The sequence below is a fragment of the Megalops cyprinoides genome, chromosome 3 (assembly GCF_013368585.1).
Source record: "Megalops cyprinoides isolate fMegCyp1 chromosome 3, fMegCyp1.pri, whole genome shotgun sequence".
Lineage (NCBI taxonomy): Eukaryota > Metazoa > Chordata > Actinopteri > Elopiformes > Megalopidae > Megalops > Megalops cyprinoides.
The window spans coordinates 17,765,409-17,782,382 of NC_050585.1; the positions used below are offsets into that span (position 1 = coordinate 17,765,409).

At 41.2% G+C, this 16,974-nt stretch overlaps 1 protein-coding gene across 1 annotated transcript in view; it reads right to left on the reverse strand.

Annotated features, from left to right (window-relative positions):
* LOC118775742 (mastermind-like protein 2) overlaps positions 1–16,974 on the reverse strand; it is a 72,286-nt gene that overhangs the window by 24,424 nt on the left and 30,888 nt on the right. The window lies entirely within an intron of this gene.

Sequence of the window (16,974 nt, forward strand, 5' to 3'; positions counted from 1 at the left end):
CGAGTGTATTTATTTCTAGTACAGGCAATCGTGTAATAGTGTGTGTATGAGTGTGCGTGTGTGTGTGTGTGTGTGTGTGTGCGTGTGTCTGTGTGTTTGTAGAGAGAGGTAGACAGAGAGAGAATGAGAGAGAGTGCCTTGGTTTATATTTTTGACAGTAAGGTAATGGATGCATTTAAGATACATACTAAAAACCACGTAACAGCGTTACGTAATTAAATTACAAAATAAATGTAATTGTAATCTGTTACAGTTACTGAGAAAAAATATGTAACTAAGTTACAGTTACTAATCAAAATGTTGGTGATTACAAAGGGGTTACATCCGAATATATTATTTTCGGTAAAAAGTTTATATGTAGAATATAACATTCATTCTGTTGCTCTGCATCTTTTCGCTGTGCAGCAATGCCTTCTTTTAGGTGTATTTTAACTGAACGCAAAGTGAAATTTCACTTCACTTTCCTCGCGCGGGTTTGATTGCTTGCCTGTAAAAAGAACAAGCAAATTTCACGCCATGTCACATCAAGCAGTTTTGATTACATCAACGCTGCTAGCAGGGTAACTAGTAATCTGTAACCTATTACATTTCAAAAGTAACCTTCCCAACACTGCTAAAAACAACTGGAGAATCAATGAGTGATGGACTAATTACCAAGAGCTTGTATAAAATGCTTAGATGTATGAAACCCATAGCCATGAACAAAAAAGCCAACCTGGTCTCAAAATGAATGTGAATCTCATTTTCATATTAATGAATCTAACTCAAATTTACTCAAATTTCCAGTAACATTTAAAATCAAATGGATAGCAAAACATAAATGTATATTGCATTTTTATGTGTATAGCCACACCGTATGTGCTAATCCATTTGGGATTAAGACATTGACTTGGCTGTTTAATAGTTTTGCAGATAAAGGAAGAAGAAGATCACTTAAACACTGAAATAATTCTGGAGAATAAACAAAGAGGCCATTTTTCCCTCTCTGCCGCATTTGCATTAATCATATTCAGTTCTATTGTGTTGCTCGAAAGATCGAATCTTGAACACAGAGAATTCTTCTATTTATCAAACGTGCAGAGGTCTTAATTACATTCATTCCTCCCTGCTTTCTTTTATGTTAATCACCACTGCACAATGAATCATAACTCTAACAGAGCTGTGAGCAAGTATTCAAGCAGCTTGTGCAGACAATTAAACTATCAAGTTACCAACCCTTATAAAAGCATGCAGTCAGTCTGGAAAGTGCAAATTAAAGCATCCATGATCACATCAATGATCTCAACTACACTCTCAATTAGGGCCAGATGTTGATATATAACTGAGTTGAAACTCAGTACCAGGAAGGCCAATTACCCGTTACATGTCTTTCCTCAATGAATGGATAAATCCCCAAACATTCTATTGGACGGTGGCATTATCAAATTAGATAAAGAACACAACTTAGTAAATTTAGTAAAACACAGCTGGACAACTTTACTTGTTCTAGGAGTATCTTTACTTAACAGTGTTTGCAATTAGGAGTTTAGCTGTACTTCCCCTCCTATACATGGCATACTGGCATCAATTTGAACAACCACTGCATATAACCACTAATATTCATGTGTATTATCATTACATTTACATTTAGAATTTCTTTATTTGGCAGAACCTCTTATCCAGAGTGACTTACAAGAAGTACATTTAATAGGGTTAGCTAATTAGCCACACATACACTGAATCACTACTGCCATCTACTAAATGCTGTGCCGTTGTGGGAAACATTACCACAATAGGAATAAACGCTGCCATATGCTGCCCGACTTTAATACCTGCCATTAGGTTTGTATTGCCACAGTGCGTTTACCACTCAGCTTATGCCACTGCAAAAGCTTGAAGTGCCACTGGTCTTTTATCTTCTGTTCTTAGATGGCTATTTGTTTTACAACTGTGACATCCACACACTGTGATTACCACACTGTTATGGGTTTATTGTGTGCGGGTTGATGGCACCGTGACACTTGACCAAATCGCGCTGTGTAGGAGTTCAGAGATGCACAGCAAAGAAAAATCACATTCAAACCATCTCTGCTGTCACGTCTACTAAGGACTACTAGAAGAGTCAGAGTTTGGAGAGCCCAGGTATAAGGTTAACATGTGAACCTTTCAGGAGTTCTGTAAGTTGGAATGCGAATTCACTGGATTCTGGGCCTGGTGCCACATCCCTGCCTAGATGGACTCAAAAACCTGAACCACCTCAGCAAAACAAAAAACTCCGGATGAATTAAAAGCTGTAAGTGGGTGCTCAGCAAAAAAAAAAACAGTATATTGCCCAGGTTAAGGGAGTTTGTTGAAGAAAAGCTCTCCTGGTAGGAACATTCTGGGCTGGCAGTGAAGAGCTCTCTCTCCCATTCAGCTGATGGAGAGATGAGATGCTGTCTTACCACTCTTTCTTCTGCTTCTGGACTACTATGACAATAAAAGGTGTATGTGCACTTCAGAAGCATTTGATTGCTTCAATGCAAGTCATTTCATGCCACCAGTTAGGTGGACAGATTTTTTTTAGGTTTACTTTTTACATTTGATCTTGTCGCGTATGAATAACAAGTCTTGCGTATGAACCATTCACAAATAATGCCTACATTTAAAAATCATTTCATCACTTGGTTAGTGAGGTGTAACATCAAATACCAACTGTCTAATATTTAATACCAACATCACTTCTAATTCTCATTCACAACAGTCCATTTATTTAACAGGTTGAATTTTGTTTCTTTAAATATTTTGATTTTTTAATATACAAGCCAAAATAACCATGAAGGCCATAAAACTATATTTTTATGAGTCTTAATTTGTGTGTCTTTTTACTCTCTCGAGACGTATATACACCCAGTTGACTTGTCCTCAGTTTTTACTGCTCACTTGTACCCATAATCCTTTGGAAAAGACCACACGATGAGAAGTACTTATAAGGTTTTAGGGCATTAAAAAATACTGTCCTGCTGGAAAATTCCTTTGTGGATACCTGTAATTCTCATGTGAGTTCTCCCTCTCAGGAAACATGATCCAGGGAATTGTTTACATTCCAACTTTAGCTGTGCCAATGAGAGTTTTATTTTACAAGTTTTTGTTTACAGCTGGTCTCGTAGGTTCAAATGAAAGAAACAACAGAATTGTTTAGAGCTACCATTGTGATGTCTCATGACCATCTCTCTTGGCAGCTCTCATAGCCAGGTCCAACCAGGTCTGTTGGCTAGGTGTCTTTCAGTCAGCTGGCTCTGAATAAAGGCTACAATAATAATCCTATATGGTGTTCCTGTGGATCATAAATTCACATATTCCTAAAAATATTTTGAATTGCTGACATTTTTTCTCTCAGATTCACTTTAAAAAGTGTTTCTCACAACTTGTTTTGTCATTTCCTTGTTATTCAGCATGTAATTCTTAGAAGGGGTGTTTGAGCAAGCCATAAGAGCATTCCATACTTCTGAGATTCCACTATAATCTGATGTGTTTAATTTTCCCTGGTTCTTGCTTCTAGGGGTATTAGCATGGGAAAGTGCTTAAGAACAATGTAATCACAAGGTTGCAGGTTTGATGCCCAGGTGTAATCAGGGCTCAGCCAGTACCCAGGATGCTATACTGGACTTGTGACCAGAAGGTTGCAGTTTTGACTCCCATGTGAGGTACTGCTGATGCTGAGGTACCCTGGCGGTGTAGTTCCAGTAAATATCCAATATAAATAGATGCATAAAATACAAGCTACATAAATTGTCCCAGACAAGGGCATTTGCAATGCAAATTGACAAATGAAAATATCAGTTTTGGGCAAATGTATACTTCCTGTCTCCTGGACAAGCTCCAGTTCCCTGTTTGTCTGAGATGCCTTCACAAAGTGCATTGTCTTCACCACCTGCAGATACTGCTAGATTCTTTAGTTTTCCTACCCTAAAACTGCCTGAAATCTACAAAATAGAATATAAAGTGATGATATATTGCAATAGGAAATTAACCTGCATTTCATGTTGACTTCACTTTGTTCAAGCATTGCAAATATGTACTTGACATGGCATATTTTCATAAATGACACAATGTAAAATTCTCTCAATCATGTCTAAATTCTTTTTTTTTTCCATTTGATTATGGTGCCATTTGTCACTGATAATGGTTACCACATACCATACCACGCTGTACCATAATTCCATACTGTGCCATACAATAACATACCATACTAACTAAAAACAAGTAAGGGTGTCAAAGCCCTGGTTTTCTGAATGATGAGGTGAGATATCTTCCTGATTGGTGACCTGCATCAAAAAAGGTTTTAGACTTGCTCATGCTATATTTAAACATTTACAGTTAAATTATATTAGTTGGACAACCAACTGAGGCATTGTAACCAACATCTTTTAAACGTATGATCTGTTTTCTGCTTTCAATCTGGATCTAAGCCCTGCCTCCAACACAAAGGCATTCGTTGTGACATAATCTAAAAGCGGCCGAAGGGACGGTAAGGAGAGACCAATTAGTTCAATTATTGAAGAGATGGGGCCCTCAGAGAAGGCCTGGGGTCGACATCCGGAATAGGACCAAACAGGGCTTATACACATGGACGCATAAACAAGAGCACCACAGAATATCATCTGAATAAAAATAAATAAATAAAACATCACCACACAGATGGTGCCCAGGACTGCTATGAAATGCAGTCCCATTTTACTGGTAAATGCTTATTTTGATAATGTCCCACTGTTTTGAGTCAGGTCAGAAAGGAGAGAATAGGGCATTGAAACGCCATTGACACTCGATTCTTTCTTATGTCATATCATTCTCCAACATCTAAACATGTGTCCTTAAGTGTTATACAGAGAGGACTATGAGGGGGAGGCCAAGATCGTTCTTGTTTAGCTTAACAAAATGGGTGTATAAAGTGGTTGATGACATGAAGATTAGGGGATATTGAGAGGACCCAAGCATTTTTTCTTGTGCAGACAGAAAGCTAGAGTTTGCATTTCACAAAGGTAACAATTAACACCCGCCACCAGACCTACACATCGGTAGCCACATCTGATCTGCAATGAGCTGTCACTGCACAGCAGGATGGAGTTTGGAACGTGTATACAGTGCAAGCTCTGCGAATTCTGGCAGCCTCCGGCCACTCTGGTGCGAGTCAAGACCAGTTCATCAAAGGGGAATGCAGCATCTTTTGGAAAGCAGGAATCGATCCTCTCAGAACACAGACACAATGTTGATACTCAGCTTAATAACCTACAGTGGTGCACTTGCGAGAGCTGCTGTAAGAGGCTTTAGCTGAAATGGGAATCAGAATATGTCTGTTACAGGGAGAGAGTCAACTTCAGCAACAGCAGACAGAGCCAGCAGCTGTTACCTCCCACAGACACAGGTAAACAGCAATTGCTTGATGTTAACCCTGTGCAATCTGTAGGTTATCTATGGTCTGACAGTTGTTCAGAAGCTAGCTTCCATGGTTATTTATGATGTTTCTGATCCTGAAATGGTGCATTTACAGAGCAATCGTGCTATTCCAGATGAATTTCATCTTATTTTGTTGCATTTCATCTTATTTTGTCTTATATTGTGGAAGTTGAGGAACGAGTAGCTGAAAATTATTTGCACAGTTAATGTCCCTGTAAAGTCATATCAAACAGCATGTCACTTTCTGCTGCCAATTCTTTAAGATACAAACACACAGCTTAAAAAGTGCACCTCTAGCCTGTTTCATATTTGATCAGTGAAGCACATTTGTGTCACAAAAGATGGGGACTGAAAATAAATTGCGTTCCTGGTCTGATGAGCTATAGTAATGCAATAATTAATTTGGAATCTAGAATGTTCTGGCCTTGCATTGAGTGCATCGTTATTCCATTCCATTGTCTGACATCAAAAGATTCCATAAAGTAGATCAAAGGAGCAGCAGACGTTACTAAAGGTGGGTTTGAATATTTGCATTCATAATGACCCTTTGGGTACAAGGATTCAGCATGCTGGTGGTTGAATTACAAGGCCATGTCATAACTACAACACACACACATCTGTCAGTTCTGCTTCATCTTTGATTCATATCCCAATCTCAGGTCCTCCTAAGCACTTCCCTGCAAAACCAGCATGTTCATTTGTTTCTGCTTTATCGTCTATTATCAATTTTTTTTTTCAAGTAATATGACTAATTTTTTCATAGAAACCACAACTGTTCAGCTGAAAATAAGCGCAGAAGCTGACCTCTGCAGAATCTGAGGAAACGAACACTGGAGAACATTGTAACAGCTACAACACTTGTTTTCCTCTTTGATGACTAGATAAAGCTCCCAGTCATTATCTCACAAAGACAAGTGGCCAAAGCAGAAAAATGGAGTTCATCACTTTTTGAAGACTTACTCTCACCACATTTTTTTTTCTTATGAATTCTCTTATAAATTTTAATAATGTCGTATAGGTAGCTATCCAAAAAGGTAACGTCTGTATAAATTTGCATATTAAAGTAAAAGAAAACAGATAAAGTGTTGACCTATTTCTGCTGAATGGAAAAAAAAAGATTTGGCTACGGTTAGGAAACCAAGAGAATGTAACGATAGTAACTGCACAAAACAAAACTGTTATTTATGATGTGTCCTTAATGGCCGCTTGTAGACGTGACATTTTTCATGCCCTCTGTACACAGCTTGCATGCATGCGTCGGCTTAAATCCAGAAAGTTATGAAACTGGCGAGCAAAAGAGAGGCAATCTTCACAGCTGAGGATGTGTGGACTGCCGTCAAGCCCCGCTGTGTCTCTGCTCTCTCATCCCCTAATCTTCACAAAGATCCAGTCTGCTCAGAATAGATCCCAGCACAATCTGACATCTGTTTTCTTCAAAATGCAGATGAGGACAGCCCTGCAAGCGTCTGGTGCTTGGATACATGCTCTGTTATTCGTGAATGTTGATGCTTAACCACCCGGCAGCAAAAGTTACTGTAGCAGACCTGAAAACGGCCTCGGGAGAGGTGCAAATACAAGAGTGGTGTCAGAAAAATACTACTAAGTATACAAATCGCACAGCAAAATTTAATCTTTCAAACTGCGCAAATTCTACTTCCATCTGTTTGGACAACAATACAATTGCTCATACCAATAAAAATGTCTCTTTTTTCTCCTTTATTAGCAGCCATTAGAGTGAAATGACAATCTTGGCTGGGCTGAAAAGAAAACTCTCCACTCTTTACATCTCCCGTTACCAGTGGACCCTCTAGACAGACCTAGACGGGATCTGAAAATAGGTTTCTGATTAAAATTTAATGAGCTCGGAAGCTCTGCGCAGCATTCTGAGTGACATCCTAAGAACGGGGATCCTGTGATTTCAAATGCTATTGACACGTGCTCCTGTTTTTTACAGAGCCAGAACCAATATTTTACTTTGCCTGTGTTCATAAAAGATCACTGTGTGGGAGGATATTAGGTTTCTGCTGTTGCAAATCTGGCTTATGATCGAACTGCGAAAACAAACTGAGTGTGCGTGTGACACACAGCTCCACTGTTGTAAAACTCATTCAGATGTTTCCCCCTTTTTCGTTTCATGTATGAGGATAAGTGGAAGAACCATTCCTCAATACCTTTTCAGTTAGCTAAGGAGGTCACTGTTCAATCATACATCATGTACTCAAAAGGTACTGGCTTCATATTCTTTCCAGAAATGTTTTTTTCATCATGAAAGTACTCGGTAACACATCTGCTATCCTTCTCAAAATACCAAGGCCTAGTTTGGGAAAAAGCATGCATGAGTTTGCCACGGTACGGGCTGTTTGCGTTGGTGGTGTGCCTTAGGACCTTGACAATATTCTCATTGGTTTTCTCAAGTGGACCGTAAACCACTTCTGATGATTCAACCAGCTATCCTACCTTGCAGGGGAAGAGAGAAGCTAAGCTAATTTAAACATGCAGTTTATGACATCAGCTTTAAAACCTCTTCCTTTTGACAGTTTTATTTTGCTTGATTCAGACAATAAACAGCAGTCATCCTTGGCCATAAAACCTCCCTGTCCTGGCTTCAAGGGACAATACTTACTTAATAAATCATTCTGAAAGATGACAAGAAAATTTCACTAATAGAAGTAATTTACTAGCAAAAGAAATCTGAGGTGAGGACATAGGGTTGAGGCAGGGGGTTAAATCCATTCAACGTATCCACAAAGGACTTTATCCTTATCTTTCACAGACCAATCAAAGAGTTGCTTTTTTCATTTCTTACTCCATATTATGGGTGCAGGGGCCACAGAAATTAAGTTTAAAAGATGAAAAAAAAAAACGTGCCACTTGTACTTTAATGAGTAACTCTGAGTAAATGCATTACTCAAAGTTAAGAGCAAAGGGCACTGTGAATGACTGAAGAGAGTCCTATGTCATCTTGATCCTTTTCCTCCCAGTTAGGAAACTGGGAATTATGCTGCCATAATCGGGACCATTTAAGATAAAACTCACAGTATTGTGCCTGGCACCATCGGGTATATGCAAACAGGCCAACATCAAGCCCAAACTGCATTGTGTGCTTGTGTGCCTCTGAACATTTCTGATAAAACACAGAGCCTTTCACTGACGCGTGATGTTGTCACATGGTGCGCCATTTTATGGCTCGGTCTGCCATATCCAACCCGACATGATGGTGAGCCTTCTTTTCTCGGGCGCATCTGCTCAAATTTGTCTCACTTTCGTTTTTATGCCCTTTGTCAAGGCCGAGAAGCCCTGGCCCTCGACGGTGACAACAGCGGCTGTCACTTCCCGTGAGGGCCGCCCGTCCCCGATGTGCTGCTAGCGAGCGGAGCAGCAAACCGATGCTAAACACAGCGGAAAAGGCAGGGGGAGAATGGACGGGCAAATATGATAATCAGCCTCCTGGTACTGCGTGTCAATCCGGCAGCTTGTCCATATAGCCTCCAATGTGTGTGTGTGTGTGTTTGTGTACTCGTGCATGTGCATATGCATGTATGTGCAGTAGTGTTTGTATGCATGTGTATGTGTGTGTGTTTGTGTGTGTCTTCACTGCAATGGATCTGAGATAAGCTCACTTTATTTTAATGCACATAACAAATCTGCAAAATGTGTCACATACTGATCCCCACCAAACGGGGAGCAGAGATGCCTGTGCTCCTGGGGAGACATAATAATTGAGCTACATGAGCTGCACAGAGAAACCTGAGGGAACCTCAATATTTCTCCTCCGCACTGGAGACCTCACCCCTGCGTCACACATGTTCCCAATGCAATCAGCTCGGCAGTGCCCAGCACTAAAGTGCTGGGGCATTCAGCTGATTTACATTATGGATTAAATTTGACTCAATACTGGAAAAATTCACCATGATAATCTAAAAAAAAAAAAAAAACTAAAGGCATCATTCAATAGAAGAATCAATTTCTGCAAATGATTTCAGCTGAACTTCCCAGTAAGGTGCTCTGTAGTGACTGCTGATACAGGACAAGTTTGATATAGGGCCAGTTTTGCCATTCAGTTTACAATGGTTAAGGTTAAAATAGTCAATGGGGAATCTGGTCCTATATCAGCACTTCTGCCTAGAGTAATAAACAAGCACGGTGACAGGCACGTATCCTGCCTGATGTATAATACTTTCAGTCAGTTTGGTAATACCGGAAGAATCTAAACTATCAGGAGATGAGTTGCACTGCATTATTTTTACATTTGGTCAGTTTAAACAGAAGCACCACACAATGCCATAGAATCATGTTGAGCGAAATGGGAAATGGGACTTTCTACGCAGATGTCCTTTTCACCAACAGGCATTATGTCATTATCTGAGAACCTTCGATTTCAAATAATAATAAAAACTGTCGACATGCTGTGCCCAGTGTCTTGAAGGATAAAGTTACTATCCTGTAGTAAGCACAGAAGGAAATTGGCATACTGTGAGCTGAAAAGGCTGTAGTTCTGAACAAGCAGGTGTCAGGCCTCATGTATGTATCAATTCAGCATGATGCCAGTCTTTGTTGAGGGAAAGTCTCTGTTGCATTCACGTGACTTAACTCTCATTTGCAGGTCTGCAATCGAATTCAGTTGCAGCATTTTTAAAACTGTCACCAGCTGGAAATGGGAGTTTTTCTTTGGCAAGGCCACAGGCAAGAGGGGGAAAATCATTCTCCAAATCTTCTTTATCCCTGCAAATTAAACTGGACGTGAGATTTGTTTGTCCTGCCCTGCACTCCTTCATGCAAATACGTTCATATTTCTCAACAGAAGACATGCTTATACAGGCTCTATGTTTTTTTTTTAGAAGACATGCTTATGTCAGAAGACATGCTTTTTTTTTTTGCTTTTTTCACCATCCCACACTGTTGTTGATTCTAGCTGCTTCATTACCTGTCCACACTGGATGCACACCATTACTCCATATTCACTCCCAAAAAACCAAAATATTCCTTTTCCCATGACTGCTTACAAGTCTGCCCCTGTGACTGTCATCTCTTCTGATCTAATTCAATAATGTGCAATAAAAGCTTGCTTGCCTGTCTGTAAATGGCTTGGTGGGTTTCAGGAGAGCATCTCTAATTCAAATTCACAGACAAACTCCAAAATATACACAATTACATGACACGATGTACTGCATCCTGATCATGCCTGCTAATGAGGAAATGGGGTGGATTTGCAAGCAAACTTTTTTTTAACAGCCCCAATCAGACTGGCCCAGTGGCTCTCCATGGTGACTCTCAGATCCAAATGCATGTCTTCATGGCAAGATATTTGTGTCTTAATCACAGTTGCATGATAAATGATAAACACGATAAATGTCTTGCCAAGAACACTGCAGACCACCACGACCACTGCATTTAATGATGAAAACACTGTGAAATGTGTAACATTAAGGTAGTGTGCTTGTTAATTACCAAATGTAACTGTATTAAATAGCACATACATTGAAAAAACAAAATACATTGCATGACAGAGTTATTGAAAAATGTAACAAGATTACGCTAGCACCATACTGAGTCCCCAGCACTGCCAGTGCTACAGCACAAACCAAAAGAAAAAAATGACACTTAATCCATGTGGACTGCATGGCTTGGATATGAAAAACAGTATCGCCTCCTTATGCAGCTACCAAAATTTAACATTTCCAGCCTTGTGTGAATCAATATACCGACCTTACTCTCCTGTAGTAATCATAGCACAGTATCATATGACCTCAATCCTGGCCAATGAACACTCAGATCTAGCTAAAACCTCAGACCTTGTGTTATGTGAGGGCTCGTTTGTTGTTCTAGCTGATGCCTATTCCACGGTTTTCATGCTAGACAGCTGATCCTCAGAGATTTCAGAATAAAAGAGGTTCCTAGAAGAGGAGGATTAGGCAGGAAATGTAGATTGGAAATCTAAACAAAAATGTATAGGCGAGCGAGTTACGTAAACAACGGACTAGTCTACTGACGCGCCGAGAACTCCGTGGGTGCCAAGCCACTGCTGTAAACGAAGCTGGCCTCCTTCCCAAGAGACGCCATAGTGAGCCAGTAATCAAATGCAGGTTACAAGTGCTTTGGCAATTAGCAGTTGCACCATTTAATCTGACCCATTTTTAATTGCTTTCCCAAAACGAGGGAGAGCGAACATCATGAAAACATCAAACACAACCTAAAAACCCCCGGCCTTAAATGAGAGGGCTCATAAAATAGGGTTTGATGTGTTGGCTATGCTTTCCCGAAGTCAAAGTCAAGTATGGCAAAACGACATGAATAACAATGCACTTGATCTGCATCTAAACTGGTACGCATGCAGGTTTTCACATTTCATTACTAGCCATAATATTTCATTATTGGCATTATAAAGCCAAAACAAAAACAGTAAAGCCAAACAAAAGCAGAAACATGTTGATCACACTGTAAAATGTAAGACACATATTCAATCACTACTGCTTTGAAATCCACATTTTTTTTCTGGCTGACACTTTAGAGGATTACACAGTTTGAATACTTAATAATAATGCCTGATTATGTTACAACAATACAACTGTGTACCTGTAACATTTAACACCCTAATGTACTTTTCATCTTACAATCTTCATGACAACGCACAGACAACTACACACAGATCCATTAAGATAAACCTTTCTGAATGCCCTTTGCTGACTTTGTAAACAACTGTTTGTCAGTGATTTGGACTGCCATGGTGTCAACAGGGGAAGTCATGAAGACACTGTTATCTAATGGGATTATAAAATGGAACCAGTGAAAACTGAAACGCAAAATGGCAGGCTTGAGCCTATTACTGCATGCCATTGACTAGTATTATTTTTTTCTAATTACAAATGTTAGGTTTTCTCACAAGCATTTTAGAAGTGAGAAGCACAAAGACTTTGCAAAAGAAAGGACACTTCCTCACAATGTTTGAAGGCAAAAAAAAATGCAAAAGGAAACTTAAGAGTATCTTACATTAGAAAAAGTAATAAAGGCTAAAGAGTTAATGAGTTCTCATTAAGATACCTTCAGTCGCATGGATGCTGGACACCATTATCTGCTTATGTATTTGTGTCTGTGTACCTCTTGTTCAATCACCCGGTTGCTGCACACCATTAACTGCCTATGTGTTTTTGTCAAAAGGATTGTTCAGTGAACGGAAACCTTTGTTTTTAATCTGTCCAGCATTTCTGTTGTTATTAAAATCATAAACCATTAGCAACCTGATGGTGGGACGCACCCCGATTATCACGCGCTTCCGTTTCTCAACTCCATGTTCACAAAAGAGAAGTATCTGCATGAGTGAAAGTGCATTGTGTTCAAAGATCGCGGCGGAGGGCGAGGTCTGTGATTTCAGGAACTACCCATGGCCCACTTTAATTAACCTCCTACTGGGAGAAGCCAAGAGTGGGGCGGGGAAAGGCCTTACTGTGCAGTATATTAATCAACACTTTGCTCCTTTCCCGCTGCCACTAAATATGTCCGTGTAACCTGAAACCACCTCTTTCCCAGGACCCTGCTTAGCAACACCATCTCAAGCTGATCTAGGGGAGGTTTGACTGGCTGAGGGAAAGGAAGCATTGTGCCAAAATGAATGTGCACATCAGAGTCCTGCAGCTAACAGCACGCACCAAATCCACACTGCTGTTACTCCCGCAAGCAAACAGTCTTCTTCTTCACCACACACATTTGTTTGTTGTTCAGAGTGACATTAGCGTCTAACTCTGGGATATGCCATTTCCCAATGCCCTGTTATCATTTCATGATATCATAGGAGGACAGCTAAATATTTATACACGACTTGCCTTTAGCCATGTGAGTACCTTCTGCCCGCATGGACACAGGCTACATTGGAATAGACAGAGGAAAAAACAATGTCTATTTGATTACAGCAGTAGGAGGAGGGTCCTGAAGACCAGGGCAGAGACCAAATGGAGAATTGGCTAAATCATGTCCAACCGAACATGCTCCCTGAGGTTAATTTTCCCACATTACCACCCTGAAGTTAACCTAGCTGCTTTAAGACATTACATTACAAAACACAAACACACACGCACACACACGCATGTGAGACACAGAGAGCCCGAAAGACAGAGCTGCCTAGCTCATCTGCCGCAGAAATTCCCTATGGGCCGAGAGAGGACACGTGTGACCCAGGCATAGTACTGTGCTGCGCATTTCTAGCCGTTTGGTGCGTGAGACGAGACGAGAGTTGCAGCGTTTCTGCGGTGAACACCTTCCCGTTCATCAGCACTCTATGCTGCCGCTGGGCTCCACCCAACTTCCTGACACAGTTTTGGACGCCCGTGTCAGCCCTCTTAGGAGAGGATGAAAAGGAAATCAGTGGCATCTCAAAAAAAAAAAAAAAAAACAACATCAGGAGAAAACATCAGTGTATCTGCCCCTGCAACAGAGGAGCACGAGAGGATCAGAATGCCTTTGATAGTGAATATGCATACAGACTGCTCACAGAGGTTCTATGCAGTTCTAAAAATGGCGCGGCAAGCGCCGTGGGAAGCCGCACTGATGTTCCTAGCATCAGTCATAATGCATGCAAGGTCATGCACTCCTGACACCTTGCACTGCACTCTATGGAGTCGCTGCACTCCTTGGCCATGAAGGACAGCCCCCGTATCAATACCCCAGGTCTGAAGAGGGTCCATTTAAACTCAAATTAGGATGCGGCTCTCAGCTCTGATGGACACGTCAGCTGACCAAATGTGCAAACGTTCAGTCCAAAGCTGTGTGCCGTCAGGCCTATCAAAGGAGGTCTCTTTTGTTAAGACCGTGATGCATGCAGCCGGGTGAGGTTTTAGACAGAGCTTAAGACAGAGAGAGCAGTGGTGGTGGTGGTGGTGGAGAGGGGGCAAGATCAATCACTTTGCCACACTGAAGAGTCTTGGAGGTGCTGATGCTCAAGACGGACTAGCGTTGGGCGAATATGCAGTAGAGCGGGCTCAGGTGCATCCTGAGGATGGATCGCACTAAAAACACAGAAACACTCTGAAATGATCATCAAAGCAGAGCCACTCTGACGCACCCCGCTGCGCGGCAAGCGATAAGGCAGCTTGCTGCTGCTAACGAGGAAGGGGGGGAAGGGAAGTCTCAGACCTCCTCCTTTTGAAATCTTTCTCCCGCTGGGTCAGTTGCCACACCATGGCAGCCGGGCCAGGGGCTGCCGGCTATGTGTGCTCCACAGGCCGGCCTCCATGTCACGGCCTCACCAGCGATGGCCGCGACACCCCGTCGGCGGGGGGTTGGGGGCGGGGGAGGCTTTTTGTTGACATCACAGTGACAAGCCGTCACATCACATCAGCATGTCTGCCCGGCTCGCACAGCACTTGACACCGCTGTCACCTCGTATCTGACGCTTGCTGTTTGCCACCTTACGAGGACCTCCACAAAGGCAACCCAGGGGTTTTTCACTGGAGCCTACAGCCTTGAGTCGCTCATACAAGGAAAGATGACTTGTTCAAAGAAAGGGAAAATAATCTCCAGACAGCATCTTAAAAGATATAGATATCTTGTCTGCATTTACATCAGTTATTGACAATTGTCATATACATTACAAACTGGAACTTGATGTGGATTTCAAGTTTACAGGAAATATTACAATAGCAGCAGTGCTTTCACATAGACAATACAGAGTTGAGTTCCATGTTGCCTTTGACCTCAGGACAGGTAGCACCATGTTTTGATTTTTATCTTCGCAAGAGTCTTGAGCATGAAAAATAACCCAGTAGCCAGAAATTAAACAGGAAGAGAGCAGCCACAGAAGAGCTAGAAGCAAAATTTGACTGACCATCTATTCATCATTTATCCACTACTTGAGGCATATTATCATATATCCAAGTATAATGTACTACTGGCTAAAACTCAATTTTTTGGTATTTCACTGCACTCAACAGTGAAAATAAATCAAGCAAACAGCACCTGGGTAATTCCATCTTGGTGTATAACACCAACACACAGAGAGCTCATGATCTTGCTTGATTTGTCATGAGGACATGGCCCACAATTCTGTGCACAGATGATTAGGGGAGCTGAATCATGGATCACCTTTTTCATGGTAGCAAATTTCCCTGCTTCCTCTTGAAAGCGAACAGCAGTTGTTCACATATGCCAGGAAAATGGCCTCTGCAAGTCTGATTTACAGTAAATGCTTTCCAACCAAATACTTAAGCTGGTTTGTATTTTCCTCATGCAACCACCTATGGTGCCTTTGAATGTCTGGTTGGAGCTAGAATGTCTTTGCGCTCTCAAAAAATTCCTCCACACACTGAGAAGGAAAAGGAGAGCTATATCATTTAATGTGGAACGACAAAGGCCGAACAAGCCCACAATTCCATTCTTTAATATTTTGAATATATTTAAAATAAAGATATGAGATTATGAAGCCGGTGCAACAGAATACAAATTTCCTGGTTATTGAGTCCAATATCTGAGAAAATTAAATGTGGTGAGTATTAAAAAGGAACTGAATCTCAGATACACTTTTGCCAATTGCTTTCATAAAACTGCATAATATGGGCTGCAGCAGATATCTGCAAATGAACAAAAATGAACAAAACCCCATGGTATCTCTTTTATATTGACAGACACAAAACAATAGGGGTTTCTGGGTCTGGTATGTGCTTCCAGCTTTCATGTTATGACTAGGTTTTTTATTTCACTGTTGGAAATGAAAAAAAGACTCAACACACTGACTTTGTAAGATCTGGCCAGACCGTGCCCTGGCCTGCTCATGTAATAAATAGGATTAGAGGAGAGCTGTTACAAGACCTCCTACCATTCAGTGCTTCTGAGCAGCTCTCTGCAGTCCTCCACAGTGAACATTACAGGGATCTCCTGTCACACAGACACTGGCTTAGCACTTTGCATCCACCAGTGCTGGAAAGGTTTAAATAAGCAGTAAACTTAGTTAGATACTCATTTTCCTCAGTTAAGATCTATGTAATGTACTGGTTTTATCTCTGGCATGAGAGAGAGAGAGAGAGAGAGAGAGAGAGAGAGAGAAAGGGAGGGGGCAGGGTGGAAAGAGGAAATGTAAATCATATTTGAGCAGTTTCCTGGAAGGAAATGCTGAGAGTGAACCGGATGAAGCTGCCTTGTTTTTCGCTCTTTTTGTGGGTGTGAGAAAAATTCAAAGTCACCACCAGAGAGCACTGTGCTGGTGGCTAGAAGAGTAGACATCAATCAGCCACCTGCGTGGCTCGCTTTGTGTTCCTGCGGATCGGGGAGCCTTGAGATTACAACGCTGCTTAAATAGATATGGTAATCCCAGGGCAGTTATAGAAACAATTCAAATGTAGGGTTTGAGATGCCAATAGTGAAGGCCATAGAAAGGAGCTTACTGCTGAAAGACATAAGAAGCAATGGTTTAATGTTCATTTTACCCCTCCTGGTGCACAACACTGAGAGAAAGACACACATTTACAGGACCAAGCAGGAGCTCAGCCCTGTAAAACATGTGCAATTTTTAATCATGAGTTGTCATATCCCTCAGCGTATGCACCATTGTGTACAAGTAACCATGGCTTTAAGAAA